A 19,933-nucleotide genomic window follows, 5' to 3' on the forward strand; every position below is an offset into this window, starting at 1 on the left:
CCCAAAGTTCTATCCTGGGCCTTCCTCTCTCTCTACTCTCTCTCCATTGACTCTACAGCACCTATGGTTTCAATGCTCTTTATAATGATGGATCACAGCTTTGTATAGCATACACTCAATTCCAGATCACCAGATGCTTACTTAATGGTCATCTTTCCTCAAATCTCCCATAGGTCTCTCTCCACCTGCCTTATGAACTGAGAACCATGTCATATTGGACATTTACCAAGAGCTCCCTCTTCTCCCCTGTTCCTCAACTCATATCACTGAGATGCCTTTTGTCATTCTCTCCTCATCCATAGCCATTTCATATGAGGTGGTAGCCATGCCCCCTCTAAGACAAATCCCTCTTACAGGCACAATATACATGCATATTTCATCCTATTAAGGTTAAGGCCTATATTATCTCTACTCTCTCACTCATCTTCAATCTCTCTTTATCTGGTGGTTGCTTCCCTATTGTCTAAAAACATGCCTATGTCTCTCCTATCCACAAAAAGCTCTCACTGGATCATCTATCCCCACTAATTATCATCCTGTATCTCTCCTCCCTTTTGTGGCTAAACTCTTTGGCAAGGACTTTTACAGCAAGTACCTCCACTTCTTTTCCTCTTTTTCTCTCCTTAATTCATCATTCAATTGAAAATGTTCTGTCCGAAGTTACCAAAGACAGCTTAACTGTCAAATCTAACAGCTCTTTCTCAATGCACATCTTTGATCTTTGACATATCCTGTGTCCCTGTGGATCACTCTCTTCTCATTAATACTCTCTTCACTCTAAGTTTTAGTGATACTACTCCATCTTGGTTTTCCTCCCCTACCATGATTTCTCATTCTCAATCTCTTTTACCTGATCTTCAACCGTTTCACACCAACTAAACAGTGGGTCCCCACAAGGCTCTATCCTTGGCCCTCTCTTCTTCTCTCTCCATACTGTTTCACTTGGTGATCTCATGAGGTTCCATGATTTCATTTATCATATCTATGCAAATGACTTTCAGATCTCCTTGTCCAGCCCCATGCTCTCTCTCACCTCTACCTTTCAGACATGTCAAACTAGATGTTCTATAGATATTTTAAAATTACGATATACTGAATTGAACGAATTCTTTTTCCTCATTTTTCCTCCCTTCTTCCCAACTTTCCATCACTGCCAAGAATACCACCATCCTCCCAGTTACTCAGACTTATAACCTAGGTTTCATCCTTGACTCTTTTAGTGGGCAAGTGCTATTGCTTCCAACTCCACATCTTTTATATATACCCTCCCTTCTTTCCTCTGACACTGCCAAGGCCCTGGTACAGGCCCATATTACTTCACACTCTATTACAACAGTCTGCTGGTTGCTCCCCTTGCTTCAAATCTCTCCTCCCCACTCCAACCCATCATCCACTCAACTATCAAATTAATGATAAAACCCAAACCCAAACATATCAACTGCCTAATTAATCAAGCTCCCTATTTCCCCCGGGATCAAATATAAAATTTGTTTGGCTTCCAAAGCCTTTCATAACCTGCTCCTTTTACTGCACTTTTCTTTATTCTTCTTTATACTCTGTGATCTAGTAAAACGGGTCTCCATGCTATTCCTCCCACATGACACATCATTTCCTAACTCTTGGTTATTTTCACTGACTCTTCCCCATGCCTGAATTCTCTCTGTCCTCATCTCTGCCTCCTGGTTTGACTCTAACCTCAGCTCAAGTCCCACTGTTTGCATGAAGCCTTTCCTAGTCTGGGTGTCTTCCCTCTGAGATTACCCCCAAATTATCTTGTTTGTATATAATGTTATTTCATGTTGTCCTACCCCCTCCCTTAAACTGTGAGCTCCTTGAGAGCAGGAAGTGTTTTCTGCCTTTCTCTATATCCCTAGAAATTAGCCCACTGTCTGACACTCAATAAATGCTAACATGAATCATAATCTCCACCCACCTTATGGAATTTCCCTATTTCTATCAAGACTACTACCAGTGATAGAGCCTATCTAGGATCCCAGGTTCACAGTCTTGATGTCATCTTCATTTCCTCACTGTTCTTCACCCCTTGTATTCAATTGCTTGCTAAATCTTGCCATTTCTACCTCAACACAATCTCTTGCATTCAACTCTTTTCTTTACTTATAGGGCCAATCTTCTCACCTCAACTACTGCAATGGCTTCCTAACTGGTCTCTCTGGCTCATATTTCTCCCCATTATAAGCCACTCTTCACAAAGGCCCCGAAGTGATAGTCCTTAAGAGCAGGTCAATCCTCTATTCAATAAACACCAATGGCTCCCAACCACTTACAGGAATGACATTAAACTCAATTAGAAATGGATCCCTATAGGCCACATGGAGACTTAGAAAACCACAAATTAACATTAGCTATGTATCATATTTTTATTTATTTTGGTAAACATTTCCTAACCACATTTTAATCTCATTCTAGCCCCTGTGAATTTTGCTGGCTTCCAATTTAACACTTCTGATCTATAGTATCAAATATAATCTCTTTTGGTTTTCAAAACCCTCCACAACTTGGCCCCAACCTGTCTTCCCATTCTCATATATTATACTCTGCAGTTCATCCAAAGTTAACTTTTCTCTGTTCCTTATACAGAGTACTTTTTCTCTTGTCTCCCTGCCTTTGTATTGGCCATCCCCCACTCCTGGAACACACCCATCTTTACTTCAACCTAATAGAATCCCAAACTCCCTTCAAGACACAGCTTAAGCATAAGCTTCTACATTATTCTTTCCCTGATTTCCCCCCAATTTCTAGTGTACTCTCAGCAATAACCCTATAATTAATTACCTAATATGTTTTTATATTCATATATCCCTCCAGACTGTAATCTAGACCTCTAACCATCCCCTGGAAATCTTTTCATCCTGTAAGCCCACTCCAGCCCTGGAATTCAAACACTGGAAGTACAATCCTTCCCTGTGGCCTTTCTGTCTCACAGGAATGCTCCTCTCAGAATATTTTGCTTGTATTTGTATTCCCAGTGCACACTGCCTGACACATAAGAAGTGCTTAACAAATAAAGGCTTGCTGAATGACACACCTCTTCCTCAGTAGAATTGAGTACACATAGTACACAATATTTGGCACATAGGAGGTATTTCATAAATGCTTGCCAATTTACTATTTATTTGATTTTGCAATACTCTCTATCCATTACATAAACTGCTCTGAAGCCCTTAAATGCCATGTATCCATGTGGAAGACTTTTGCTCAAAGAAAGTTTAGAGTAATTTAGAACCCTATTTTAATAATAGCTGATAGAGTGTTTTAAGGCTAGCAGAACATTTACATACATTATTTCACTTAAACATCACAATCCCGTAAGATTAGGATGTAGGCATTATTATTTCAACTTAACAGATTTTTTTTAAATGAGGGTTAGAAAGGTTTGGCGACTTGCATAGAGCCATACAATTAATGCCAGAGGATGGAACAGAAGTTATCTGGTGCTGCCAACTCCAGACTTCTTTCTTTTATATCTCCTAAATATTACTTCTGCTTAAGCAGTGGCCCGGCCCTAGTTATGTCTGCAGTTAAGGATTACTAAAGATGGTGCCTTACTGTTTTTCAGTTTTGTAACTCTTTAAATTTACTAGTACAATCATTATTATATTTATGTTTTAATCAACCCCTACTTGAATGGAAAAGTGTGTTAAAATTCTCCCTCACTCACTGTCCATTCTTATGGGAAGCTTGTCTACTCAGATCAAGAGACCATAAGCCAGGTTCCAACATCCACATGGTTCAGTTTATCCAAATTGCAATTACAGTATGAAAGAAGAAATAAAAGTTTTAAGTTTAGCAAAGCTAATCCTACAAAATACAGAAAAATACCATAAGACTAGAATAAGGAAATGGGGAAGAGAAAGAAAAATCGATTTCAATTAATACATTACAAATGGATGATGAGTTGGGCTCAGAATTGAACAAGATGAGGAGATAGGTCTAGAATGCATTTGGAAAAATGCAATGTTCTTTTATCAACTCCAACCATCTCAAGACAACAAAGACCTTGCTTTTAATACAAATATTCACCCATGTTTCTGTATAGTTATGGGTCACAGAAGACTCTACTCTGGGAAAATGTGAAATTTAAATTATCCAAAGGGCAAAGAGTGGGTGTATGGTAGATGTAAGCAACCTATAAAACATTATAGTCAAGGGATAAGCTGGAAGAACTGGGTAAAGGATGCTATCAAAGAAATATGAATTTTTCAAATGGGCTAATCCATAATCATTGTCAAGAACAAACAGCCCATGTGTGCTACCTATTTTCAAATGGAAGTGAGGAAGGCTCCAAGCAGCAAACTTCGGGAGGATATGAGCAAGAGGAGCAAAGGACAAGGATGCATGGAAAGGATGCAATCTGAATTACCTGAGGGAACAGATCCATTGAGAAGAACACAGATCCCTTTTTATATATTTAAGTAATATTGTTTCAATTATTTCAAAAGCATCAAAGCAGCAAATAACACTACAGGACAAAAAAATCATGTGTGCCTAATAAATGATCACACTTGTAGTCTCCAAAATGCATCTTAGCGGAATAGAAGTAAAGAAGAGCTCAAGCACATGTAGCACAGCTCTTCAATCCCCAAGTCTTGCCTGTAAATAGCATGAAAACAGTGGTTTAGATGAGTAAATGAATTTTTAAAGGCACCTACTAAGTGTCAGATACCGTGCCAAGCACCAGTACTTCACAAGAGTGAAATAGTCCCTTATCTTTGAGGAGCTTACATTCTAACTAGGGATGGAGGAGAGAGGAGAGAGGAAAGGAAGAGTGAAGGAAGGTATTTTTGATCCAAGAAATCACATGGACTGTGTGTGGAACCACAGGACAATCAACTGCAACATCCTTTCCAGTAGAAATTATAGTGCTTTTTTGATTACTGTTCAGAGGACAAAAGATGGAAAGGGCTTCAAGGAGAACTCATACTCTATAAGAACAAAGAACAGTATATCCAAGTGAAGAAAAGTCTTAGATCTGCTAGCTATAGTGGGTTAACTGAGTTTGTACTCATTTGCCAATTGAGATGACTTAGCCCCAGGGCAGAGATTCAAAGAGTAATGGATTATATAAAGTAACTTACATAAGTCAATAAAGTACATATATGGAGCATACATCACAGCAAAGAAAGAATTTTGTTTTAAAAAAAAAAATCATTCTTCCCAATGTAATCTTCCCATAGATAATGCTAATATTGAAAATCATTAGTCTCAGAAAAGACTACAAGAGAAATGGAAACAATGTTTATACTATAACTAAAGGGAGGAAAAAAGAATCAATATTTTCATACATTATTAGTAGTATAAAAAACTTCTTAAATACTTCTAAAATACCGAATGTGAAAGATCTCTGATTTCATCAAGCATAGAGAATTCCCAATATTGGGACTCTTTCTTCAATGCAGATCCTGTATGACAACATGCAGTCTCTACCTGCCCCACATCTAAAAGAAAAAAAAAGAAATAAAAATATAAGCCACTAATATTTTTCAAAATTTCTCTAACATTTAACCACATACACCATAAGGGTATTCATGGGTTGTATGGTTGCAAGTCATAGAACACTAGAGTCTCCATGATGTAGTGGAAAAAGCACTTGAACTTGGGAGTCAAAGTTTCCATCTTGGCAATGCCACTTATTACCTGTGTGACCTGAGACATATCATCTAATCACTCTGACAAAGTTTTTTCATTTGAAACAAGGGAACTGAAGAAGATGTCTCCTAAGGTCTCTTCTATATAAAAATTAATGCTTCTCTCATTCCCCTAAATTAAAAATTAATGTTACACAGGAGGCAATGTAAAAATGCATCATGGCTGTGAGCATGCTACGACACCTAACAGGTAAGGAACTCTAAGTAACAACCAAAGGAAAAGATGCTATTAAAGAAAATGAGTTGGTTCCATGACAAGAGCAAGGGGCAATGAGTGTATAGTTTCATGTATTGTCCCGGCATCTTCAATTTTGTAAGGAAAAAAATAAAAAAAGGCAAATTTCTGAGGCACTGTAACTTGGGGTGGGTCACCAATGGCATAAATGATCAAAAGACATGAACAAGGACCATGATGAATACAGGTACCAATGGAATGTTGTCTGGATCAACGTCAACACTGATGAAGTTATGTGTCCATGAAGTATATGAGGAATTTGCCATAAGATTACAGTTCTGTTATCATTCCTACTGACAATGTCTATACCAATTTACGATGTTTCTTATTTCTTCTTTCAATATTTTTATATATCTATCTCACACATGTTCTTGTTCATTTGTTTCAGTTACGTCTCACTCTTCATGAACCCATTTGGGATTTTCTTGGCAAAGACACTGGAGTAGTTTGCTATTTCTTCTCCAGCTCATTTTACAAATGAGGGGACTGAGGCAAACAAGGTTAAGTGATTTGCCCAGGGATACACTGCAAGTAAGTGTCTGAGGCAGGATTTTAACTCAGATCTTCCTGACTCCCAGAGTGGTGCTATATCCACTGCACCACCGAGCTACCCTTCTCATAATATAGAGCAATATTTAATTTGTATTAACAACTAAGTTTTATATTACATGAAAAATAAAACAACTTTCTATCATTAGAATGCAACAGCCCTGACTAGTAATCATTTCCGTACTCACAAACCAATATCCTATCATTTCACACTGCACTAGGATATTATTTCTTGAATAAAATGGAATTTGTGGATTTTTTAGAAATAAATTTTGGAAGCTTAAATAATCTACTAATCAGAAATTATGAAAAAAAGATTCAATGTTGGCAAAAAGTCTTACCAAAGTAAACAGAATAGGGGGAAAAATACCAATAAACAAATAGAAACTGACATTTTCAAATTATAGTATTCTTAACCACATAATAAAAAAATTAATTTCCAAGTTTAATACTTGGAAGGAAGAGGATAGTCTGGAAATTTCAGAATAGATGCAATAAAAACCAGATTGTTTTCAAATTTTCTTAGAAGTTAAAAAAATAGAAAATTGGGGGGGCTAGGTGGCGCAGTGAGTAAAGCGCTGGCCTAGAGTCAGGAGGACCCAAGTCTGGTTCCGGCCTTAGACACTTAACACCCACATAAAAAAAACTAGCCATGTAACCTTGGGCAAGTTACTTAACTGCAATTGCCCTCCAAAAAGGCAAAAAAAAAAGAAAATTCTTTCCTATATAATTTATGTCTTCAGGTTTATAAAAACTGGGTTATTGAATTCAATTATTTACTATTTTTCCCTGTCTAGTCTTTTTTTTATCAATTTGCTATTCTATTTTTAAATGGTTTTGATGATTGCTATAATATTATCTGAGGTCTGGAAATGTTTTCCCCCTTTACTCCTGCCTTTGTAAATTTATTACTACCTTTGTAAATTGATATTCTATGCTTGTTCCTCCAAATGAATTTTGTTGTATAACATGCTAACATATCCCTTAAACAATCTGACTGGGGTAACATCAAAAGCATAAATTAAGTTTGGTAGTATTGTCATTTTTATAATATTGGCACAATCCAGCCATGAGCACTATTTCTGCGGTTAGTTAAGTCATTCTTTATTTAAAGAGTCTTTTGTCATTGAATATATATACACATATTATATTTAATGAATATTTAATGGATATACAAACTAAATGTAGACAAATATTTTATTCATTACGCAATTATTTTAAATGGGATTTGTCTTTCTCTTAATGTCACCAGGATTTTATAATTATTATACACCCACGTGTGGTTATTAGATTTGTTATATGTGAAAGTTGTATTTTTGTTGGTTTATTTGTAGCATGTAATTTTCCTAAAATGTTAATTACATCAATTAGTTTCTTTGTGGATACAATAGGATTTTCTAGATAAAATATCATGTCATTAGCAAACATTTGTCTCTTTTTTATTTTTGTGACTTCAGTTTTCTTCTTTTTTATGGTTATTGATATTATTTCTAGAACTATATGAAATAGAAGGGAATGGAGGTATCTTTGCTTTAGTCTTGCATTTACTGGGAAAGATGTCAGTGTTTCCTACTGTGTATGTTTGCTCTTGGTTTTCCAAAGATACTTTTAAGGGGTGGCTAGGTGGTGCAGTGAATAGAGCACTGGCCCTGGAGTCAGGAGGACCTGAATTCAAATATGGCTTCAGACACTTAACACAAAAACTAGCTGTGTGACCTTGGGCAAGTCACTTAACCCCAATTGCTCTCCAAAAAAAATAACAAAGATACTTTTAATCATATTAAAAGGATTCTTCTATGATTATATTTTGTAGGGTTTTTAGCAAAATGAGTAATGTAGTTGGTCAAAGACTTTTCCTGAATTTATTGAGAAAAATCAATAAATGTTTCAGATATTTTTATTCATTCATAATATTGTTCTATACAGTTCTCTTTCCTTGCTTCATCCTCCCTCAGTTTAGGTATTAGGACTTAATTTGTTTCACAGAAGGAGTTTGGCAGAAAGCTTATTCAATTTTTGAGAATAATTTGTGTAAAGGTATTGTCTTTTTTTTCTTTAAAAGTTCTCCAAAAGAATTCCCCTGCAAATCCATCTAGATAAAAATTTTTTTCCTTTGGTAGAATAATAATGGAATCTGTCAACTGTGAAAAAAATCTATGCTACAAATATTGACAACTAACAGAATATAAAACAAAGTCAAATATCTACCTTAAGGGTTTGATATTCAAAATGTGAAGACAACTAAAAGAAATATACAGGACCAAAATTCATTCCCCAGAAGAGAAATGGTCACAGAACATTAACTAACAATTAATTCTCAAAAGCAGTATTGCAAACTATTAACAACCTTAAGAAAGAATGCTCCAAATCACTGACTACAGAAGATAAGCAAATCCAATCAGTCTCTAACTCAGTAAATTAGCAAGAATGACAAAAGATCTGATTCATCCCATCAAAGTTAGAGTTGAGGAAAGAACGATAGGCATATCAATTGGTGGAGCTGTGAATTGGAAAGAAAAATTTGGAAAGCAATTTAGAATTATGAAATTAGGTGGAATTAGAAGGAGCAGATTAAGACCTAGATTAATCCTAAACAAATCAAATTCTACTTAAGGATATACAAAAATATTTGTAGCTCTTTTTGAGGAGGCAAAGAATGGAAATCTGAAGATGTACTCATAAATTGGAGAATGGCTGAACAAGTTATATTATATAACTGTGATGGAAATGCCATTCTGATATAAGAAATGATAAAGGGAGAACTGACTATAGTGCAGACTAATGCATGTTTGGGGGGGTTTTCTTGCCTTTTTTTCCAGAACATGTAGAAACCTGATTTGTATGACTTCATATTTGTAATGAAATTTGTATTTCTTGACACTTAAATGGGCGGCTAAAGGGAGAGGATTTGGAACTGGTAGTAAAATAATGTCAAAGGGGATGGTTTCAGAGAAACCTGGGAGAGTTATATTCACTGATGCAGAGTGAACAGAACCAGAACAGAGGACAGTTTGACAACAAATGTAGTAAAGAAAAACAACTTTGAAAGAATTAGGAACTTTGAAGAGTATAATGACCAACATGCTACCCACTTCATTTTGGATAAGTAACTAATTCCGAGTGTAGAATAAGATGTATATATTTTTAGAGATGGTCAATGTGGAAATTTGTTTTGTTTGACTGCACATGTTTATAACAAGATTTTTGTTTTTCTTTTGTTCTCAACTGGGTGAAGGGTTAGGATGGGAGAAAGAGAAGGCAGGTTTTTGTTGATTAAAAACAAGTAAACTTATTTTTAAAAGAAAAAATAGTTATTTAAAAAAGTCAGTCCTCTTCTCCCTATATACAAGCTCACTGAGTGATCTCATTAACTCACACAGATTTAAATACATCTATGCAGAGAATTCTCAGACTCCTTCAGCCAGTCCTAATCTCTCCTAAGCACCACTCTAGTATCACCAACCTCCTGGTGGACATCTACAACTAATGTCCCACAGATATTTCCAATTCAACATAGCTACCACTGTTAGTGTCTCTTCTCTAAGACTGCCTCCAATTTACCTAGTGCACATCTTGTATATACATAATTGTTTGCATGTTGTCTGCCTTGTAAGAATGTGAGCTCCCAGAGGCAGTGGTCGGTTTTTGCTTTTTTTGTTTTTCGTTTTTCCCTGTATCCAAAAAACTTATCATAGTTCTTGGTATAATAACTGCTTAATAAATCTTAGGTGACATTATATCAAGATTTATTTTGATCTTAACTATATCATTTAACATGTTAGCTATTGCTCCAACTCTATTTCTTAACAAATCTGGGAATTTATTCCTCAATGATAAAAAGCTTTCGAAGGAGAATTGGGTTAGAAATCTGAGAATTTGGGATTACCAGTTCTACCATTTACTATAGAGCTCCAGGCCTGGAGTTAGCAAGACCTAAGTTCAAATCGAGAGACAGCTTTTGATATACTGTCTCGCTGTTATTATTATTTTTCATATCAAATTTATGATTAATTCCTTGACCTGATTATTGTTTTAGCATTGAATTATTTTCCACTTAAATCTGAATCCTTTCTCCAAATTTCCCTTACAACTTTATTATATTGCAGTCTGTAAACAATATGCTTACTATTTCTGACTTTTTTAACTTTTGAGTTCTTTTATTTATTTATTTATTTTTAATTTTAATTTTTTTTTTTTTGCTTTTTGGAGGGCAATTGGGGTTGTGACTTGCCCAAAGTCACATGGCTGGGTTTTTTTTGTGTTAAGTGTCTGAGGCCACATTTCAACGAAGATCCTCCTGATTCCAGGACCAGTGCTCCATTCACTGTGCCACCTAGCCACCCCTAACTTATGAGTTTTTTTATCACCTAACACATAGCTAATTTTTGTATAGGTTCCATAAAAAGCTAAAAATATGCATTTTCTTTGTGATTCCCAGTCTATAATCACCAAAGATCTGTAATATCTAATTTTTCTAATATTCTATTCAGAGCCTGATCTTTACTTTCTTAGGTCTCCAAAAATCATCAGAGGATTTTTTCCCTAGTTCTCCATATAATTCTGTAAACTTTTAACTTTTTAAAGTACTTAAGTGCCATTATACATATGTATGAATGTTTAAAATTGATTTTTTAGAATATTTTTGATGTATTTAAACATAATATAACTTTCTTGCTTATCTCTCCTAACCACATCTAATTTTAATTGAGACCATGATTATAACTCCTCCTTTTCTGGCTTGAGGTAAAGTACAACAGATTTTACTCCAAGCCCTCACTTTAACTTTGTACAAATCTTTGTAAGCTTGTCACTTGAAAATACTACATTTTTGGTTTCACTTTCAGATCTATTTAGCCATCCTCCATTTATTAATTAGTTTATCCAATTCATATTTGAAACTGTGATTATTAAATTTGTTCTTCTCTTCATACTCTCATTAAAATGTTTTATCTCTTTGTTTCCCTCCCCTTGATCCTATTTAAAAGGGAAAAGAACAGAGAAGAAAAAATGGGGGAGGCACAAAATTAGAACTAGGTATCTACAATTTCATATGGTACAAAAATCATTTTTGCATCATGGATCCCACTTCAGCAATCTGTAGATGCCTAGGAATTCCTTCTCAGAAGATTTTTAAATACATGAAATAACTTATCAGATTCCAAAGAAAATCAATTATAATAATTATCAAAATATTTTTTTTTAATTTACCAATGCTAGGTTAAGAACACCTGTTTCAGAGGGACCCAACTTTAGCTGGAACTCTTCACACTGCAATATTTCTTGGAAGTCCAACCCATAAGAAAGATAAAGAAATATTCAAACTATATTCTGGACTTCTTCTCAAGGTCACTTCCACACAAGCTATCAAAACAAAAAAGAACTATAATTTATGTGAATGTACAATTTAACAAATTAAATAGGGAGTGTACAAGTTATTTTTTTTAATAAAATGGCACACTCCCATATTAATGTTTTCATTAATATGGTAAGCAAATTCCTCAAGGTTATTCAATACTCTCCTTTGATAGTGCCTAGAAACATTGTTCCCAAAAATAATTTAACCAGAATTTTAAAAAGGAAAGCAAAAAATTGACACTGTGTCCTGCTGGCATGACTAAACCACTTAATATTCAGCCTTAACATATAGAATTTTACCTGCTATTGATCCCTTCCCTGAAACATGCTTGGAGAAGCTGTTAAGTTATTCTTGAAGCATGCCTAGAGGTTCAATGAGAAAAGCTGAGGGACCTTTTACCTCATTTTTGACTAATCTAATGTCCTTCAGTTCAATTTTTGCAATTCAGCTTGGCTTTTCCATTGTCCTTCCATTTAGCCCTTACTTCCCCTTCAGGAAAGAAGGGAAAAAGAAAGAAACAATGTGAATCACCTATTTGTTTATGCTGCATGGGGAAGAGTGTTACTTAAAATTTTTAGTTTTAGGGCAGCTAGGTGGCTCAGTGAACATAGTACCTGCCCTAGAGGCAGGAGGACCTGAGTTCAAATGTGGCCTCAGATACTGAACATTTACTAGCCCTGTGACCTTGGGCAAGTCACTTAACCCCGCCTTCCCCCCTCCAAAAATCAACAACAACAACAAAAAAACCTTTTAGTTTCTTGGTGATTTTCTGCTAAATGAAATGTTTTCAGGTTTGGTTCCAGACTTTTAGCTCAGTGAAAGTGCTTAGTTGGAAGTAACCTATTCCAATCACAGAACTAGACTCCAAATTTAGCATTTTGTTCCAGACTCCCTTCAGCACCTATATACTTCATTTGCATACACAACCCATCTCCCATTTGGGTCTGTCTTAATATCTTTCTACTTCTGTTAGTCATAATACACTGATGTACAATCAAGTCAATAAATGTTTATTGTTTGATTATGGTTACTCACAGATTCCCCCACAAAACAAATTCCAAATGCCCTTTTGCATTTTACATCCAAACATCATTTTGCTATATTAGATGACCAGTTTACTGTGTAACATTATTAAAAACAAAATCTTTATTTTCTTTCTCTTAGTTTAAAACTGTAATGAATTAAAATTTAGATATGTAAAGTATATAAAAATCATTGCTAAAACTATTAGCAAGAATAATCTAATCATCATGCACACAATTAAAAACTGACAAAAAGTATCTCTTCTGGGCCTTTACTTTTGAACTTATACAACTACAAACAGGCATGGAAATAATTTTTTTTGTTTTTTGTTTTGCTTTTTTGGAGGACACTTGGGGTTAAGTGACATGCCCAAAGTCATACGGCTAGTAAGTGTGTTAAGTGTCTGAGGCCGGATTTGAACTCAGGTCCTCCTGAAACCAGGGCCAATGTTCTATTCACTACACCACCTAGCCACCCCTTGAAATAAATGTTTTTACTTTGCAGAAATTCCAGGAGTGGAATAATAGAAAAACAATGTTATTAGAAATTCTATTTGCACTTTCCTTCCTTTGTGAAACAAGAAGTCCAAGTATGACAGATGAGGAAACTCAGGGAGCTAAAACAATGTTGTTATCCACAGAATCTTCTAAGGCCATGTCTACTGTTTTTTTCCATAATATCATGGTACCTGTTATACAGATGTTTATAGGATACTTCAGGTGATTTAAACTAGAGACATAATGCTACCTTACTAGTATATTAGCCATACATATCTATATATTTTAAATGTCATAGAAGTGTTTCTGAAAAAAAAACATCAGATTTGAATGTTCATTCTTTGCTCATACAATTATTCTCAAATTATTAAAGTTACTTACAAAATACTGCTAAGCAATAAGATATTGTGTATTTTGGGAAATATACAAATGACTCAAATAAAGCAAAGATACAACATTTCTCAAATTAACAGAAGATTGTAGCCTAGAAGAGATAATTAGTACACTGAATGACAGGATGCACCCCCCCACTCCAAAAAGTCTTGCCATTTGTGGCAAGACCAACGAAACTGTAACAGCTGTAATGCTTTCCACAATAATTAGAATCCATAGTTCTAGACCCTTTCTTTTGTGTATAAAGATACAGTGTGCTTCTTAAAATAAGAATTTTATAATTGGAAGTACTATACTTCCTTACTTGCTGCATAATATTTACATGAATAAACACACACATAGTTATATTAATAAGGCCATATCTATCTATCTATCTATCCATCCATCCATCATCACCCATCCATCCATCTCTATTAAAATTGCAGAACAGTTGCCATTTTGCCTTGTTAGGAGGAGTTTCCTCACTTGGGGTTTATTGGACAAACTGACATGACTGGGTTGAACAACATGATGGGAGGCATTCTGGTACTGTGGAAAGAGCAGGGGATTAAAAGGACTTTACATAAATCCTTTCCCTTTGTTACTAACCCTAAGGGCCTTAGTTTCCTTATCAAGAAAATGAAGGGGATGAACTAGATGATCTATGTTATCTTTCAGTTCTAAATTTGCAATATTATTTTTCTTATGGGGAGAATAAATAATTTTCTTATGGGGAGAAATCATTCTCCCCAGCTTGGGAATAGGATTCTAGTTCTTCATATCAAAGAGTAACATGTAGAAACAAATGGAGAGAATGCTAAAACACCTTCTATCATCTTTTCATTTAAATATTTATTCCAAGAAGCATTTTTGTATAGTTCTGAGCAATGGGTTTCATAAGCCCAACCAATTACTTATCTTATACATACAATTAAACACACCACTGCAAATAATTCCCCCTCCAATTTCAGTTAAACTTTTTAAAATCTATTTTAAAAGATAATTTCATTTTCTAAGAAAGTTCCTTTAAATGCTAAAGGAAACAGACAATTTCAAATACTGGAATAACAGCACAAAACTTTATACATAAAATATGCTTATGAATGAATTTGTGAGTAATAAGCAAATACACAAATATATACAAAATGAATAGATTTACATAAAGCAAAGCCTATATAAAGTTCCATTATTTTACTTAAAATATCCAATAAGAGGTGTGTTTGAATCAATTAAATAAAAATTTATTCATTTGTTCTTTAACTTTTAGAAATCTTGAAATAAAAAATATTCTTTTAAAATCAGTTACTTTGTACCTTACACCTAAGTTTTTTTTCTATTTAAAATAATGGTAAAAGTTCCCTTATTAATGTATAGTTTATATTGTCTGTATATTATACAAACTGCTGAATTATATAATATAGGTTATACAGGTTCTTCTACTTTAAAATATGTCTGTATATGTGTCCCAAAAGTCTAAGTAAAGTAAAACTTAAAACTGCACTTAGACTTTTGAGACAAACATCCTGTATTTTAATTTATTCTACTTATTTCCTTAGCAATGATGAACTATTCCTGGAGATTCTTAATAAAAGACACACAGACCCATTTCCTGTTCTAAACAAATTTAGAAAAATTACAAACCTGATATATTTTTTAAAAATTTATTTTAAATGCTTCCACGTACGTAAGGCTTAAAATTTTTCTTTTATTAGCACCATTACCTGTTTAGATGATATCTAGCTTCCAATGCATTCTATTGGTAATGCAACAGAGTTCTTACAGGATGAACAAAGAACATTTCATTCCATTAACCAGGATATAAAAATAGAAATAAGTAGATAATTTAAAGAGGATTCTGTTGCTATTGCTAATGTAAAAGCACTATCTCAATACTCGATTATAAATATGCAACTACTAAGAGATGACTTTTAAAACATAGTAATAAGACCATTCCTATTATATCCTTTATAGATTATTTCTAAACATGACTAATTCTTTATGTTTATTTTACATTACAAAATAATGTAATGTAGGACAGGAAAGTAAAATTATTATACTTCCCTTATTGGCTCTACATTCTATGAAACTCTTTATAAACTTAAGTACTTAAAATATTGTGTAATTTATCTTATCCTACAATAAATGAACAATAATGAACCATATAATGCTGTATATGTAAGGAACATAAGAATCATTCTGGGAAAATAACACTTTTAGTTAGAAATAGACTGATCTTGGTCATAATCTTCAATGTTACATCAGATTTGGTTTATGTATATGTTGGCTTTATGTTTAATAATTTTTCTGAACAAAAGGTTGAGGCTGATCAAGACATTTATATTATCCAAAAACATCTCTACTATTGAAAAAGGAATGCAGGAGGTGCTAGGGAGGGGATAGAGAGTGAACTCCTATATGTGAAGGTTAATAAAGTAGAAAGCCATCATTAGAGAAAATATTTCCTGTCTTTCAGTAAAAGCACACATAATTACAGATCTAATAATAATAATTATGATAATAAGCCGATCCAGTACAATGCTTTCAACTGAAAGCTGAAGCCCAAAAAATTTCTGACTTCTCCAATATCACAAAGTTCATTATCAAATCAAAAGTTTTTTTTAAAAATTGATGTCCTTTGTATTATAAACTATATAAGCAGAAAGTCATCATTAGAGAAAATATTTCCTGCCTTTCCCTAAAAGTACATATAATTATAGAGCTAATAATAATTATGATAATATGCTGATCCAGTACAATGCTTTCAATTTAAAGTTGAGAAAAGCCCAGAAAGTTTGTGACTTCCCAATATCACAAATTTCATTATCAAATAAAAAGCTTTTTTTAAATTGATGGCCTTTATATTATAAACTATTCTATATTATATGTATTATACACTACAAGGGACATATGGAAAATTAAAATATGATTTTTGCTGTCTAGTAGTTTCCGAGTAAGTTGAAGAAATAAGATACAAACACATTAAATCTTACAAATAAATAAAAGATTTAAACAAGTTTGAGGCAACATTGGAAAAGATGCCATAAAGCATTAAATTATTAACTTAAAAATAAGCTATATAGACACTAATTGCTATAGGAATCCAAAGAAAGGAGAGATCACTTTAAGGCAGTTTAGTCAGAAAACGTTTTACAGCAGAGATGAGGTTTGAAATGGATGTTGAACAGGTAGGATGGATTTTATTTTATTTTTTAAAACAGGTCTAATGATTTCATGATGAAGTAAACATGCAGTGAGGGCACTCCCTCTACTAATGCAGCCTTCTCAAGCCTGAGAAAGGTGCCAGAGGCACTAAAAGGTCAGAATGCCTGGCCCAGGCTGGGCCACAAAGCTAGTATATGGACAAAGCAGGACTTGAGCTAGCTCAGAGTTCAGTACTGGGTCCATGCTGCCTGCCTCTAAAAAGGGGAACAAAACAGAAATAAAAAGTCGGTTGGGGAATTTGAAACATTATGTTAAGCTTTAAGGCAAAAGTAAGTAACTGAAAATTTCTGAGCAATATTTTAGGATAATCTGTTACCAGAGGAAAGGCCGATTATAGAAGGGACATTCTATATGTATAGTGCAAGTACCTTTTTGATACAAAGAAAAACAAAGTACAAATGAGTGCATAAGTCATCTATCTTAACTATGATTGTCCTAAATTTGCTTTATCTCTTACACAGATTAGGAGACAAACCACAGCAAATATAGCAACTGACTGTGGACTCAGAAAGATCTAGGTTCAAGTCCTGCTTCTAACAAAAAGTGACTTGTGTAGCCATGATCAAGTCATTTAACCTTTTTATTCCTGGAAGCAACTCTGACTTTGCTGCAATGACCTTACAGATCTGAGCAATGAAACAAAACAAAACTACAAGGCTCTGCATCTTCAAACAATTTAGATTAAATCTATCCTAATATATTCTTAGTATAGCACATTTATCAATCACAATGATGTTCTTAATGACATCTTAACTAGCCCCATGCCTAATTTCAACCAACAAGTTTATTAATCAACTTCTATGTGCTAGGCATTGTACTAAGTGCTGGGGATACAAGGAAAGGGAAAAAAGTCTGCTGCTCTCAAGGAGCTCACAGTCTCATGGAGGAGTCAACATGCAAACAAGTATTTACAAACAAGCTATCTGGAGCATGTACTAGAAATAAGCAATAAAAGAAGGTCCTAGAATTAAGGCAGATTGAGAAATGTTTCCTACAGAAGGTGGGATTTTAGCTAGAACTTGAGGGGGTGGGGGGGAGGCCAGCGGCAAGGAGGCAGAGATGAGGAAGGAGAATATTCCAGCCATGAAAATACCTGGAGTTACCGTAGGAGATGCACAGTCTTATGCAAGGTCCAGCAAGGAGACTGATACCCAGTACTGAAGAGTACTGGGGGGTACATGTGGGAGGGGGGGTGGAAGTATAAGATAAATAGCTCTGTAATTACTCAAAAGAATCAGTGGATCTCCAAGGTAGAAGGGGTTAGAGAACATGTAGTCTAATTTATACCTGAACAAGAACCTGTTCTATAGTATCCCCAACAAGTGATCATTCAGCATTTTACAAGAAAAATTACAGTACAAGGGAAATTGTTATCTACAAAATTAGCCCATTCTCCTATTAAGTAGTTCAGTAAACAAATATATGTTTCTTTATATTCTTAAATCTGTCTTTGCAACTGTGACAAAGCAGAAAAAGTCTTTTCCATAAGACAAAGCTTCAAATATTTTAAGACAATTATAAGCCCAATTCCCTATGCTTCCAGTAAAATTTCTCTTCTTCAGATTAAACATCTTCGGGTCTTCAAATGAATCTACATGTGGGAGAATGGGGTTTGTTTAGGGAAGACTAGCTCCCCTGTGTGTTCAGCTGATCCACCCAACTATCACTTGTGGCTCCAGGAAGCAGTAGCAGCACAGAGGCCACACCCTGGTAAACCACTTAGGCAGATGGGCTAAACCATGCTGAGGGTAACTGAGGGGTCTGAAACCCACTGTTGGTGAGTTAGGGGGGGTGTCTACCCCAAGCATGTGAAGACTTCCCTTGGTAGAATGGGATCTTGATCTTGATCTTGCAGATCAGAAAGTGTTCCAGTGGCCATGAAGGCAATTGAATCAGGTGCTGTGGCGGGCTTAGAGTTTAGTTAGTCATCAAAAACACCAAGGTAATCCACTGCATCCCTGGCCATCCCCAGTCATCCCCAGTCATCTTGACTCTTTCCTGCCACTGCACTGTGATGACTCTGGAGGAGAGAGTGGGGCCAACAACTTCATGCAACTCTGCCTCACTTAAATCCAATTTACACATAAATCAAAAGACCCACACCATTTTACCTTTAAAAAGAAAACAACTATCTCCAAGTCCTGTGGAGACAGGCAAGTGACAAAGCAGCAGGTGTGGATATATTGGGAGCTGTAGTCACAACCCTGCACAGGTCAGAGGCTTGTCTTTTCACTGGAAGCAGCAGTGGGACTCAGCAGCCCCCTGGGTGTCTGAGTGTCCTTTTAAGGATTGCACTGCTCACCTCCTGGTGTAAGGAAAGGGCTAAAAAAGGTGCCCTAAAAATTGTCTGCTTACCTAATCTGGCCTGATTACTGCAGCAGTTGGGGATCCCATCCTGTGGTCAAAACACAAAAAAATGTACAAAAACATCTACAATGATTCCACTCACCATCAGTACATGGAATGTGCACACACTTATAAACAACACAAAATCTAGTAGGCCTAAAAGACAAACAGCTCTTGTTGCAAGAGAACTCATCAAGTATCACATCCAAATAGCATTTGTGAGTGAAACAAGGCTAGTAAATGAAGGCCAGTTTACCAAAGACTGAGCTGGAAATGTGTTTTTCTGGAGTGGTCACAGTGAAAGGGAATGCTGTGAAGCTGGGGTAGATTTTGCTATCATAACTAATCTAGTCAACAAGCCTGTATGCATACCAAAAGAAGTGAATGACAAATTGATGACAATGCAATTGCTACTTGCAGGAAAACACCATGCTGCCATCATCAGCACCTATGTTCCCACCATGACAAACTGTAATGAGGTGACTATGAATTGCTGGCACAATTCTGAATTGTAAAATATAACAGACTCTACATATATATATATAACAGAAGCAAAACATTTATTCAAATACCAGAAAACAGAATCCCAAAACCAGAAAGCCAAATCCACATAGCAACAACGAAGTTACTACACCATAGCACAGCAGGAAGCCATACCATCCTT

General features: G+C 35.1%; 1 protein-coding gene across 9 annotated transcripts in view; it reads right to left on the minus strand.

Moving 5' to 3' along the window:
• The window catches only part of FRYL (FRY like transcription coactivator), a 314,599-nt gene that overhangs the window by 210,802 nt on the left and 83,864 nt on the right, over positions 1-19,933 (minus strand). For 3 of the 9 annotated variants that reach the window (XM_069105197.1, XM_069105196.1, XM_069105193.1), the window contains one exon: positions 5,350-5,459. The exons of the other annotated variants lie outside the window; for them this stretch is intronic. The gene's annotated coding sequence lies outside the window, so the exon portion shown is untranslated. The remainder of the gene's footprint in view (positions 1-5,349; positions 5,460-19,933) is intronic. 9 annotated transcript variants of the gene reach the window in all.

This window comes from Petaurus breviceps, unplaced genomic scaffold (assembly GCF_028583685.1).
Source record: "Petaurus breviceps papuanus isolate PSGF00001 unplaced genomic scaffold, PetGlider_PUasm1.0 76, whole genome shotgun sequence".
NCBI classification, from domain to species: domain Eukaryota; kingdom Metazoa; phylum Chordata; class Mammalia; order Diprotodontia; family Petauridae; genus Petaurus; species Petaurus breviceps.